The sequence below is a fragment of the Apis mellifera genome, linkage group LG1, assembly GCF_003254395.2.
Source record: "Apis mellifera strain DH4 linkage group LG1, Amel_HAv3.1, whole genome shotgun sequence".
Classification (NCBI taxonomy): Eukaryota; Metazoa; Arthropoda; class Insecta; order Hymenoptera; family Apidae; genus Apis; species Apis mellifera.
Window position 1 is genome coordinate 16,966,640 of NC_037638.1, and position 13,456 is coordinate 16,980,095.

Sequence of the window (13,456 nt, forward strand, 5' to 3'; positions counted from 1 at the left end):
TTAAACCTCTTGATTGGTCAATCATCAACTCGAATAAAATCTCTCCTAAAATCCCTCTTATCGTATCTTATTGTAACAAATAAATTACACCCATTATTTCCTTATGTAAAATTATCCGATTCGAAACGATATTTATCCGCGATGCATTTCTCGATTCAAGCCAACTGTGACCGTGCAAATAGAAGCACGAAATCCTGAATCCCGCTAATAAGAGAAGAACAATAAGATCAAGAGGATCGATGTCGAGAAAGAGACGAGAGATGTAAAAATAGGGGGGGGAAAAGAGGATGACGCGGAATCCGCGCACGAGATTAATAGATGACTCGATGCAAGCCGCGGAGCGTGTTGCAATTCGATTACGCTCTTCTGGGTCAAGAGTCAAACGGCGTGGATAGAATTAGACAGACTTAGAATTCATCGCTGCTCTTCGTTTTTGATTAAATTCGCCGCGAGATTCGAGCGAGGAAAGATGAATTCTCGATATTGTGGATAAATTACGATTCTAATTAATCGAACGTATATATATATTCGATCAAGCTGATAATTTATTGGAATCCGATAAGATCAGAAAGCTGATAATTAATCTTTAATTCCGTGAGATTTTTGTTAAATTTCAAAGATTGATCTTCGAGATTTTTTTTTCTTTCTAATTTAGAGAAGAGTTATCGAAATTGATCGAACCAAGAAATACAATTTAAAAAATTTGCAATTCAATTTAATTTCACGTATAAATTGCGCGTTAAAACTCTTTTGGAATTTCTCTAAGAAACTTCGATACGAAAGCAGGATTGACGAGTCTGATATAACATTCTGCTTACTCTGCTAACTAGATTCTTTGTCTCTTCGCTAGAAAAGGCAATCTCTCTCTCTCCCTTCCTCTGTTCGTAAGGAAATCTATGGAGACACACGTGAATAAATACAGGAATTTTCTTGTACTCCTTGAACAATAGAGATACGCTTTCTCTTGTTCGTATCAGTCGGGAGAATTACGCGTGATTAACGTACCGGGGGAAACTGTACATGTGCGTGTGTGTGTATGTATCCGAGACACAAAGGAACAGTTTCTTCTAGCGAATAGTAGAGAGAGAGAAAAAGAAAGATTTGCGTCTGGAATTCCACACAGACAGGATCATCTACAGTTGTCAGAAAACCGCAGTTAGCAAAATTAAACCGCAATTCCTCGTTTCATCTTATCTTTCAACGCTCATTTCTACACAATATTTTCCACTCCTACATTTCTCTAAAACAGAATCTCACGTTTCTCAAGCGGAACTTGTAATTTATATCGAATTACAAACATTCAAACTTTCCAATAATCTAATATTCCAAACGCGTCGAAATCGATACTCGATCCATTCAAGATGCTTCTCAAGATGCGTCTCAAAATCTCATCAAAGGCATTTAAAACTGCCTACCTTACAAATGCCTCCGCTTGGTATCGTATCATCAAACTCGAGATATTCTCATCGACAAAGTATTCCGATATTCCGTCCAATGTAACGAGCAGAGTATCACGAATGAACGCCGCGAGAAAACGAAAGGCAAGAACGAGGAGGCGATCCTTGAATAAATAAATGGCGTGTGTTTCAAGCACGCGCGCGTTCTCTCGGGGGTTGGCTATGAAGTCGGCGCAGTCGATGACCGTGTCACGGCATGTCCAAAGTGTCCGTTCTGTTCATCGACGGGGGAACCCACCGCAAGAGCGGCTTCGTAATTGGCAGGTACGGCAACATGATACCGCGACTCGCGGACCGAGCAGTGCACCGCACTCGCACATCTCCTCCCCCTCCCTTATCCTCCCCCGGGACGCTTCCTCCTCGCCCTTCAACCTTCCCGAGAGAGGGAGAGAGGATATCCACGCTCTCCCCAAAGACGAATATCACTTTGCATCTCGTCACGGCGTGCAACGTGCGAGACTCGCGTTCCGCATGAAACTTTATATTTGACGGCCTTCGTTTCGCCGATGAGCGAAAAACGGAGCCGTCCGTTCACCTACCTTCTTCCTCCATGCTACTATCCGTGCATTCTTTTCTTTTTTTTTTTTTCTTTGAGAGAAATTTTTGAGATTATCTTGAAAGATTCGAAATGTTTGTCTCGAACGATGGTTTGATAAGAATAAAAAATACAAGTATTGAAATACGAGTATATTCTTCGTTCATATTCGAAATTTTACATAATTCTTGATTATACAAACTTTAAACTGGTCTCTTATTAACCGAATTACTGGAGCGTCCATTTTCACACTAACGTTTTTATAATAAAACACGATTGAACGTGTGCGTTTCATCCGTCTGATGTGAAATAAATATAAAAATTAATTCACTGAGCGGAAAACAGTTATAGAACACTCGTTATATGCATTTTAATTTCGTGAAATTCTTCCACGTGAATTATAAATTCACTGTTAATTAGAAATTTATGCATTTATCAAAACCTACGCTCCAGAAACCAATCCTCCACATTTTCGATCGTCTTCACTTCCAATACACTCCTTTTTTCCATCTCATTCCTGATTGATCATTCCTGAAATGATGATTATTCGTCACTTATTCAACATCGAAATTATTCCCTGCGAAATCTCCGAACAATTCTTTATAAATTAATCAGCCGTGGGGGGGAAAAGAGGGGAGAGGAAACCGTATATCCGAGTGACAACTCGAAGAACTCGCGGTTAACGAACAACGGCCGTTCGAAAAGGGGGTTGTAAATCAAATTTAACGGAGTCGTTACGCCACCACTCGCCGCTCTTGTTCCCCGCGTTAATTAAGATCCGATCCCTTTTTCTCGCCGCCTTTTTTCCACACGAACGTGTCCTGTATAACCTTCACCCTCCTCCTCCTCCTCCTCGTTCGAGGGACGTGCACAACCGCACGGTAGCGGCCGTGAAGAAGTATATAGTATAGCCGCAAAGGCCACGATTTATATTTGCTAATAAGTCTGTCAAAGAGGTAACCAACTGCTGTTGGTACAAGCTTCTCGGCATCTCCTTGGTCCTCTTGTGCTCCAGATATAGAGGCGCGTACCACCATCCCCGGGGTACGAAAGGCAGAGACCACGGCCACTTACCGTGTACCATGTACCGTGCGCCATATACAAATGTTTTACCGATATCATATTTGTTCCTTATACAGTAGCGGCCCTTTCCCGCGTCACCGTTCGAGAAAGTGCAGCAGCTGCGCGCGGTCATTTCGGATTTTTTCAGAACGATACCTCAACTACCCTTTCCTTTGATCACCCTTCCTTGTGATCTTCCCTTTGTTCGAAACTTGTTTTCGCTCTCTTTTTCGCTCCGTATCTCACGATAAGGTAAATTCTTTGGATCGTCGAATTCGAGTGCGTCTTTTAAAGGAACGTTTCAATCGCGTGGATCAAATGGACTCGAGTCGTCGATTATTTAATAATATCTGCTACTATCTTTGGAACAACGTTGCGAAAAGAATCTGTCCGAAGAAGGGTCTGTTGTACGCTTTCCGAAAACGAAGAGTGCCAGGTATTCGGCCGGCACCGTTACTTCGTGCAACCGGGTTCGCCTGGTCCGTTGCATGACGTAATCGAGCGTATTCGAGAGAAGGAGAGGGTCGCATCGCCGATTTAAGAAAAGAAAGAAAAAAAGAAAAGAAAGGAACAACAGCTGGATCGATCGGATCGATCCACTTGGCGCAAACGTATACCGCGAGGCATTCGAAATGCTGGCTCGATTCGGCCGAGCCATTGTTCGTCGCGATTGGCGATTAAGCAATTACCAGGGCACAGCGTCCGGCCAGTCGATCGGAAAGCGAACGGGACGACGGTTTCTCGTGGCTAATCAGTTGACTTAATGGCGGCAGAAATCGAGGCAGGGAGAGGGGGATGGGCGAGGAGAGAATTTATTAGCATATAATCACCTTTAATCGGAGCCACTCCGATCATCATCATCATCATCATCATCAGCCACGATCGTCGCCACGATCATTATGCTAAACAGTATGAATCTCGAATCACGTAGGGAGCCGGGCTCCACGGCCTTTGCCTTCTGCTCTCCTCTCTCTCTCTTCTTCGAGTCTCCGCTTCCACCTCCCCCACGGTGATCGTGGGTGGATGGAATGTCGATAGGCATCTGGGTACACTGGTTGGCCCAGCTGTTGTGCAGGATTACGCGAGTACGTGGCGCATACTCGGCCAGGACCTTCCAAGATATCCTCGCCCCTCGAAGGCCCTCTGCGGTTATATCCTGTCGCTCCACCTAGCCGGATCCTAACTTGGAATTTGATCGCGCGTAATTAATGTTTGTGCGCGATCGCCCATAACGGTTCGTTTCCCTCCTCCACTCCCATTCTTTTATTCTCTTCCTGAACCTTGGCGTCGAACCTCGAGGTCGCGTCCAACTTTCTTCCTTTGTCGCTCCTCCAAGGGCGTTCCTTTTGCACAGATCCGAAATGATATATTGAGAATGCGAGCAGAGTATTGGATCCTACGTTCGGATGTATAAATTGGACGTCGTTGCTCTCCATTTATCTATCTCGAGGATTATTAATCTTGATTGATATAGGGAATTTTTGGATTGGATTCCAAGTAAATTGGATAAATTTAGAACGGGAGTGTCGTATTTTCATCTTGGAAAGATCTTCGTCGGGTAGCTCAAATCATCGTTTTGAAGAAACCCACATGGCGAAAGAATAAAATCGATCGGGACACCCGACACTGTTTACGAAATATTATCCACCTCGATCGAGGTACTCATGTGTACAAATCTCTGTATATAAAATTTGCACACGTGCGTCCAACACGTATGCACGCACGTGTAACGAAAAAAGAATTTTTAAAAAGAATGGAATGTAGAATTACACAGGGGAGGGGGGAAATAATATTTCATTTCGAACCGTTCGAACGAATAAAACGCGGTTCTAAAGTTACTGCGAACAAAATATAAAATAATAAAATAATAAAATAAAACGAATGTAATGCGACGGAAGATAGTTTAGAAATTCGAAGAAATTTATAATTGAAATCTTAAAGACAAGTCGATGATTTATTAATAGCTCGAGATAGAGTAGGAAAAGAAAATCTAACGCTCAGGAACGGAGAGGATGGAGCAGGGAGGAGGGAGAAGAAAAGAAGCCTGTTCCAACGATGGATCAATGTATAAAATGACACGACAGCTGGGAAGTGCACTTCTCCAACACGATGCTTCCATGTTCCTATTTCCATGCTCTTATTTTCTCTCGATGTTTCGCTAATTATCCATTACACGTATCGTCGGTCGAAATATCCTTTTTTACTTATAGCAACAACAAAAACGCTTGTAAATCGAACAACGATTTATCGATATACCGGTTCAACGCGACATTATAGAAATACACGAAGTATAAGAAGTATATTCGAAATTGTTCCTCGACATTTCTATCGACGATATCGAAATTATTAACACGCGTAATAACACGTTTAGACTTTATTAAATAATTATACGACACGTTTTCTCGACACGTTCGTTCGAAAATGAATCAACGGCATTCTTATCTAAATTCCGATCCGCACAATTCCCAATTTAACGAGATACTCGTTATCACCTCCGGTTTAAAGCATTGCCCACGCCACGTCCGGTTAGAGCCTCCCCCCTCCCTCTCTAATACCCGCGGCTACTTTACCTCAACAGTTATATCAACATAACGGACAATCAATTATCCGCGATACCGGCGTACCATCGTAAATTTTCTCTCGCGTGTTACATAAGCCCATTATTAAACGGACATAACTCCTTCGCAGCCAACGCCACGCGTAAAACCTAACGGGTCCACAAAATCCACCACGATTTTCGTTCCTCCGTTTGCCGCCCCTTTGTCTTGGACGAAGTCTATCACTTCCCTCCCCCGGGCCCCGTATTTGGCCGGCCTCGATACCACCGGCTCTCCGGCTAATTAAAGAACCGCTGTCAACGATAATAACGCTCGGTCGAAAGTGTTTGCTTGATGAGGGGGGAAAGAGGGAGGCAAAAAAAGGGAGGGAGGGAGCCGAGGAACAGTGCGCTTAATAGATCCCGCGGGAGAGAGCCGATAATTAACATTCCCGCGGCTATAAAAGCGGCTCGAACTTCTTGTCGCGTGGCCTTGCCATCGAAGATCGAGCGGCCATTGTTTGCGCATCGGCATAAATACCGTATTCTCTCGGCTTTACACCGTGGCAACGATAATAGGATACCGCCTAGTGACAGCCTGTTCCTTTCTGCGTGTTATATGATGCACCTTCCAACGCGGTATATGGCGCATCCTGCTGGGACGCACTTTTCTGCTCCCCCGAGGAGGAGAGCGCCGCTTCACCCATTGTCGAGCTTACGTTGCTAAACGCATTCACGCTGTGGGTTTTTTCTTTTTTTTATTGGGTGGATCGCAGGATTTCCGGTTGTCGCTCCTCTCCTCGACGTAATTAACCAGATTTTTTTTTAAGCTAGCTTTTTATGAGTGTAAAAAGGAGTGTATAAGGAGGAGAAAGAAGTTCGAGTTAATCGAAGAATAATCGTACGTAAGTTTGGTCGTGAGGCTTCTTTTCTTCTTCTTTTTTTTTTTTTCTGATTATCCATTCAATTCCTTTGCAAGCAAAAGGTGGTCGATTCGAGGCAAACAATGTCACAAATAATAACTCGTTGTGTACTTAGTTTGTATTTACGATGCATTGAGTTTATTTTCGAAAAGGGTATATTAAAGTTGATACAATCCTTTCCTCGATTGTTGCGAATGAAGAGGATTATGGGGGATAATAGACGCGGACAAGTAATTCCTGTTCCCAATCCTGAGATATTAAATTGTTTAAAAGCAAAATGGTGAATATCGTTGTTAAGAACCACTGTTCCTAATATCACATTTGTATTCTATTTCTCTTTGATAGGCATGAATTATATTCTGCTAGAGAAACCATTAAGCTAAGCTATTTCATGTTTCATTGTAATAATATTCTTTGAACAGTTCTTCAAAATATTTTTTAGAATGGCTGTTTAAACTATTATTTATTCTATGTATACGTTTCTAATGTTACGATTATCATTTAATAATCTTTCCAATAATTATTGAACAATGTTTTTTCCTCGATATTTTATTTTTCTATATCAATCATTTTTGCAAATTGCAAATTTGGAAAATCTCCTTCCCTTTTTATACTTTGTCTTTAAAATTATGTATTCGTCGAGACTGGAAAGGTCCTCGAGGGCAAGACAGTAAATCGTAGTTGACCGTGTATGCTTGTCGACTCACATGTTGGAGTGGTTTAATAATTATGATATAATTACAACGGTCATTATGCCGGTTAATTATGTAGAGATCGTAGACAACGACGACAAACAAGTCGACAACATCGCTCATAGAGCAAATAGAGATCGTTCTCGATCATTTGTAATAAGCTTGTAATTATGAATTTATTCTGTACGGCTCGATTTACACACCTGTTAATTGCGTAGTTTTTTCTTTTTTTTAACAAAAACGTGATTATTATTTATATTCGTCATTTTATCGAAGATTCTTCGAGGAATATAATGCTTTCTGCAAATTTCTATTTCATACTATTCGAGAGAAAATTAAATGATTAATATCTTCTGATAAATATTTCGTAAAACGAATGAAATATTTTATGAAATTCGTAAGATGTCGTTTTCTTGGTTTTAGTTGATTCTTCTTTAGATAATTTTTATTGTATTTAGGGAAGTATTGAAAAAGTTAGTTATTTTCCTTTATGAGGAGAAAGACTATGTGGTATTATGTATCTTATGGATGATCTAAGAATAATTTCAATTAAGCCAGGAAAGTAGAAAGTTATGTAATACGTTATCTTGAAAATCGCGAAAGATTTTCGTTTTCGTTTTTTATATCGATGCGATCCTTCATTATGTCTTTATATTTATGATTAAAAGCCTACCTTTCTATTTTGTTGCTTCATGTTTTCGATGAAATCATTCGTTTTAATCGGGATATCAATTCGTATATGTCGTTACAGTAAACAATTTCTTCATCGATAAATTCTTTATAATTATTTTTCTTTATCGTTGATAAGTTACGAAGAGACACTTCGTAATAATTTATTGTTTATTCATTTATTTATTTTCTCGTAAGGTGATACGATGATTATATACAAATTAAGTCTTATCTTTGGAAAGAATTTCGAAAGTGAAGCTTTACAATTAAAAAGGAATAAAAATTGTCTGAAATATCTCGAAAGCAAATATATAATTGAATATTACCTCCAACTAGTATTCTTGCTTCCTGATTCTAATCCTCGTTCCAATCCTTTTTCCATTTCTATTTTCACTTTTCAACGATGGAACTGGCCATATATGAAGGAAACTCAGTTAGAGGGAATCTCTTTTGTAATTTTGCACACCGGAAATGGGAGCAAATTACTTTGAAAGAGAAACGAAAATCGTTTAATGAATTCACAATACAATTGATGTGCGTGTTCCATACGACGTACGGAATAATTAAAGAATTACACGGTGATCAACGGCTAAAGAATAGATTATTGTAGTTTGTGTAATCGATATTTATTATTAAAAAAGGGGAGGGGAGGGGACAAATTATTATTCAGAAGAAAAATAGAGGAGAAAGTTGTTCATTCTGGCTACGTAAGGAACGTTTTATGGGATCATCAACGAAATTTATTCACGATATCGTTTAAGGTAATTCCACTTGGATGGACGTTTAATTATTTTAAAAATAATTATTTTTCAACCACTTGCTATTTTGTTCCATAATTGTCCATTATATAGCAAAACTTTCTACAACCGTTAGGAAGGAAAGGAAAAATCGTTAAAGAAGCGATTTAACGAGTTGTAATCTATTTATTCCTCCGGACTATAACGTGTATAATAATTTTATCCTCGCAAAAATCACGCAGGACGAAAACAATTTATTCATTTTTTACCATTTGTTAATTTTTAAAAAATAATTCCTAATGCGCGGCTCTTTCTTGCATTTCAAACAGTAATTTCTCTTGGATGTCATTAGTTCCAAGTTTGAGATCTGTCACGGTAGTTAATGTTCAAATGAGACCATCGCACGTACCTCGTTTCCTTTTCTACCCAGTTTCCGCATAAGATTGTTTCGTAAGATAAAATTTTATTTTATAATCCTTTCGCACAAAAACACTCACCGCTTACGCAATACTTTATTAAACTTTACTCGTTAATACTTGTTAAACATACACGCAAAGAGGATGGAAAGTACCTGAAACCACAGAGGTTTAAATTAATAAAAAAAAAAAAGAAATCGCAAGATATATAAAATTAAATAAATTACACGCGTATTATCGTAAAAAAAAAAAAAAATCGTAATCCTTTTTGGAGAAATATGATTCTCGGCGTTGTAGAATTTTATTAAATAATAACACGCAGTTTTTGGTACTTGATCCTCGCGAAATTACATACTTAAAACGAGAGTCTTTGTTGGCCCTTTGTTGGCCCGGCCAAGGAAATTGAATAAAATTAGTCGAGGTATCGGCGAGGGCCGTGTCGGAACGCTGGGGCAACGCTCGATCGAATGTTTGGTACGCGTCGTTGACCCCGATTTCCGACTCCGTCCTGCGATCTCAGAGGGGCCAGATCGAAAACGGTCCCCTCTTCGACTCGTCTGCCCAACCACGCCTTGTATTGTCTCACTTAGGCCCGCTAATGTGTGTCGGCCGTGTTGTGGGTCGCACGACCATGTTACCGGTCGATCAAAGCAACCGAGATCTTCCAATATCCGCGCAGCGTTATGACTTACCTTCGATGCAAAATCACGACGCGTGGGTGGAGATTGAGCGACGGGTATAAACCGTCCAGTTCTCATTAAATCGATCAAAAATTTTTCCCACCGTTCAATCGAAATAAGCGTAATATTTACTTTCGTACGAATTTCGCACGAATGGAAGAAGATCGTGGCACTCGAGGATGGGAAAATTGACACGCGGAACGAAGAATTTCGATGGTTGAAAGTTTGGCCTTGGACGAGAGATGTTTGAATCCTCTCCTCGATGTTTAATCTCCTTGACGAAAATGCTAATTTCGGCGATCGCGAATCGGCTCGCACGTCATTGTTCTTTCGTGGCCGTTCGTCTGACAATGGGCATTTTTCAGTCCTAATAAACAACAGTTGCCATTGAACTTGGTGCATAAATTTACATACATTCATACATTACCGCTTGACATTTCTGATTTTCTTCATCGCCACCGTATCGAATAAAACCCTGTGAACGGATAATTACACGCTCGTTAAATACCAATTTATCAAACGGTATAATTAATTATGTACAAACTGGATAAATTTATTACCCGTGCGATTTCAATATCTATTATATACAAAGATCGATCATCTTCCTATCTTCCTCGAATATCTCTTTCATACATATATATATAAAATTCAAAAACAAAAAAATCTTAGAATAGCTCTCCTATAGGTCATATAATCCTTTGCGAAAAGGTGGAGTTCACATTTTTACGAAGGAATAAAATCGAACAAAAGGATATACGGGAGAAGGCGGCACGCGAGCCACGTTAATTGGCGCGTTAATCGTTCCCGATGCAATTAGCAGTTAGTCGAACACTTAGGACGATAAGTCCGGGAGAGGAGAAATAATTATTACGCCACAGGATACCAGGCGATCCTCTTATTACCTATTTCCTGCCGATCTCTCCGGCCTTATTCCACCACGTCTACCTGCCGAGAAGTAATGAAACGTAATGGAACGTAATAGAACGTAATGAGTGGACATATACCTTGGTCTATAACTCTTGCCTTGATCTTGGGCCAGACGTGTATGCGCGAGTTGACCGAGAAAACCGATCGAGGAGGAACATTTTATCGACTATTATCCTTCCCTCCAACGAGTTATCGTGAATACCTTTTCCTTTTTTCTTTTTTTTTTCTTCTTCGTCGTCTCGATTCGATAAAAGAGATTTCACGCGTTCGCAAATTTTCTTTCTCAAGTCAATCGATCGATCATTAACGACGAGAAAGTTTAGATGAAGATCGAAACGATGAGCATCGTTTCGGGAAGCTATATAATTAATTTATCTATTAAGTTAAATCGGCTAACTAATTCCATCTCGTGGACCGTTATTGAGAAAGAGGGACGATCCCTCGGCCGGAAATCATTTCTTCATAAATTACCTTCGTGATGTATCATTTTGGCGAATCTAGTGGTATCGAGACTTTCCTTCGAATAAATTACGCCAGTGTTACGCATTTGCCCAGTGAGTGAGGTTTTATCGTTTAAACCTCGCATTGGTTAAACTCTCCACAACGATAGCCCCGGGCACCGGATGAACGCTTCGATAAGAACACGATCGAACCGATATGGAAACGTTAATAAAATACACGGGTTTAATATATATCACGGGGAGGAAGGATTTAAACACACAATTTTTTAGAATCGTTTTCCTCGCACCTGGCCGCTGTTTAATTAAGAGTTAACTTTCGATTGGACTCTGCCGATTACGGGGCAGATTGATATATCCCCCGATAATCGAATCTTGCTACCATGTATAATTCGAGAAGATGAAATTTCTCGTTCAACGGATTGATATGTCAACGCTATTCTCGATTTCCTTATCTTTTTTTCTTGTATCTACGGAGATATATATATATATAAACGTTGATAAAGTGGATAGATTTAAGATGTACATGCTATCGATAATACAAATCGTTTGACTGAAAGTTTTATTTAACAGTTTCGAAACGAATACTAACTCGTCACATTGTACACGATACTTTCTTTATCTCAAGTTTCGTTAAAATCGTGTCGTTTTCTCAAGCAATCAATTTGGCAAACGCGAAAAATCTCATAATATTTCCGCACTGTTGTACACGCTCGAGTTTAATTGCCGTTCGCGTGGCTTCCACCGTTTCGCAAAAATAGGATGGATAAATCCCCCTAGTTTCGAATGAAAGTCTCTCTTCTCACGATGCACGTAACACATTACACGGCATTAAACGGCATTCACCCGGGAAGAAATGTAATTAGAGTTGGGGTATCCACCCAAAAACCTGGCGATCATGTCCCGTGTGTCATTAGATGCACGGACATCGCAAACGTGGAATTATAATAATTTTCCGGCCGAGGGCCGATCTAATGTCGATCTAACGGTGTGTTGTCCGTTTCTAATCTCGGTCGTACGAGGCATTATGTAGATTTCTTTCCTTTCGTTCGACTACGTTTCCTGCTTTTTCTTTTCTTTTTCTTTTTTTTTTTTTTTTCCTTTTTTCGAATTCAATCGCTGTGTATCGTATTAATGAATGAATTATTGCACCATTCAACGGGTCTCTCGAAGTGCATGAATCATCGTGATGATTTATCGTATAATCGTGTATAATCGGAGAGAGTAAACGAGAAGAGGAAAAATTTATCAATCTGATTTTATGATCTATTTAATAAACTTTTTTTCCTTGGGATGAGAAAGTTCAATGAGAAAAAAAAAATTGCGCGTCTCTGTAGCGTAGGATAATTCTAAACGTGTATTTCGATTTTCTTTTTTTTTTTTAAATTTAAATTTATGGTAATAAAATAGGAGAAGGAAGAAAATAACGTAGCGGCGTAGAATTCGAACTCGAAGGGGAAGAGTATTCGCGTATACGTAAATTCTTCTCTCGTGGACCGAGTGCAGGCTCGCGTGACTGAAAAGCAAAAGAATTTTTATCCCTCGTAATTGTGGGAAGGAAGATTCGTGGCGCCTGTTCTCGCGTCTCGATCTCGAGCAACACGTCCGATTCGTAAGTTGAATCGCTCTTTCGATTCGATTTTCCATTTCATTCTCGATCGATTAAAATGTTTCCTGCAAATTAAAATTCATTAACCGTTCGATTCCGAGATAAAAAAAGGTGAATGGAACATTTTCAAGATTTACTGATTCATATAATCTCGATCAACGCGCGACAGTCCACGCTCTTTTTAATCCCTTTTTGTTTCTTTCTGAATTTATATTGTAGCATGAGAAATCGACAAATGCAAGTTTGAACAATACAAATCGTTAGTAGACAGAGGCGAGGCACAAATACAGTCATCGTACGTAACTCGTGTCAGGCGAAAATCGACGGATCAACTAGAAAATTGATCAACGAGATTAACTTCATTTCGCGCCAACCTTTGATTTATGCTGCGGGATCATTACACACTGACGATTTACATATTTCAAATGATGATTGCCCGGCCAAAGTGGATATTGAACGCGTCGGTTGTTGCGCTTTCCAATTTGAATGGCGTATACGTGGCTCGTTCTCTATATCCAATGGTGAATATTGTTATCCGGGATGAATATCTTCCATCGAGTTTCAATCGGTTATTGAATTATTGCGGCAATCTTATTTTCTGAAGCGAAGTGTAATACCATTTCTCGTGAATAAGATCTGGCCTGGAATTTCTGCGCGGGATGTGAAAATGAGATCCAGAGTTTGGGGGTCAGGCATTAAACGATTCTTTTCCTTAGACGAGGAGTTCAACTTATGGGAAAGTTATTGTAATATTT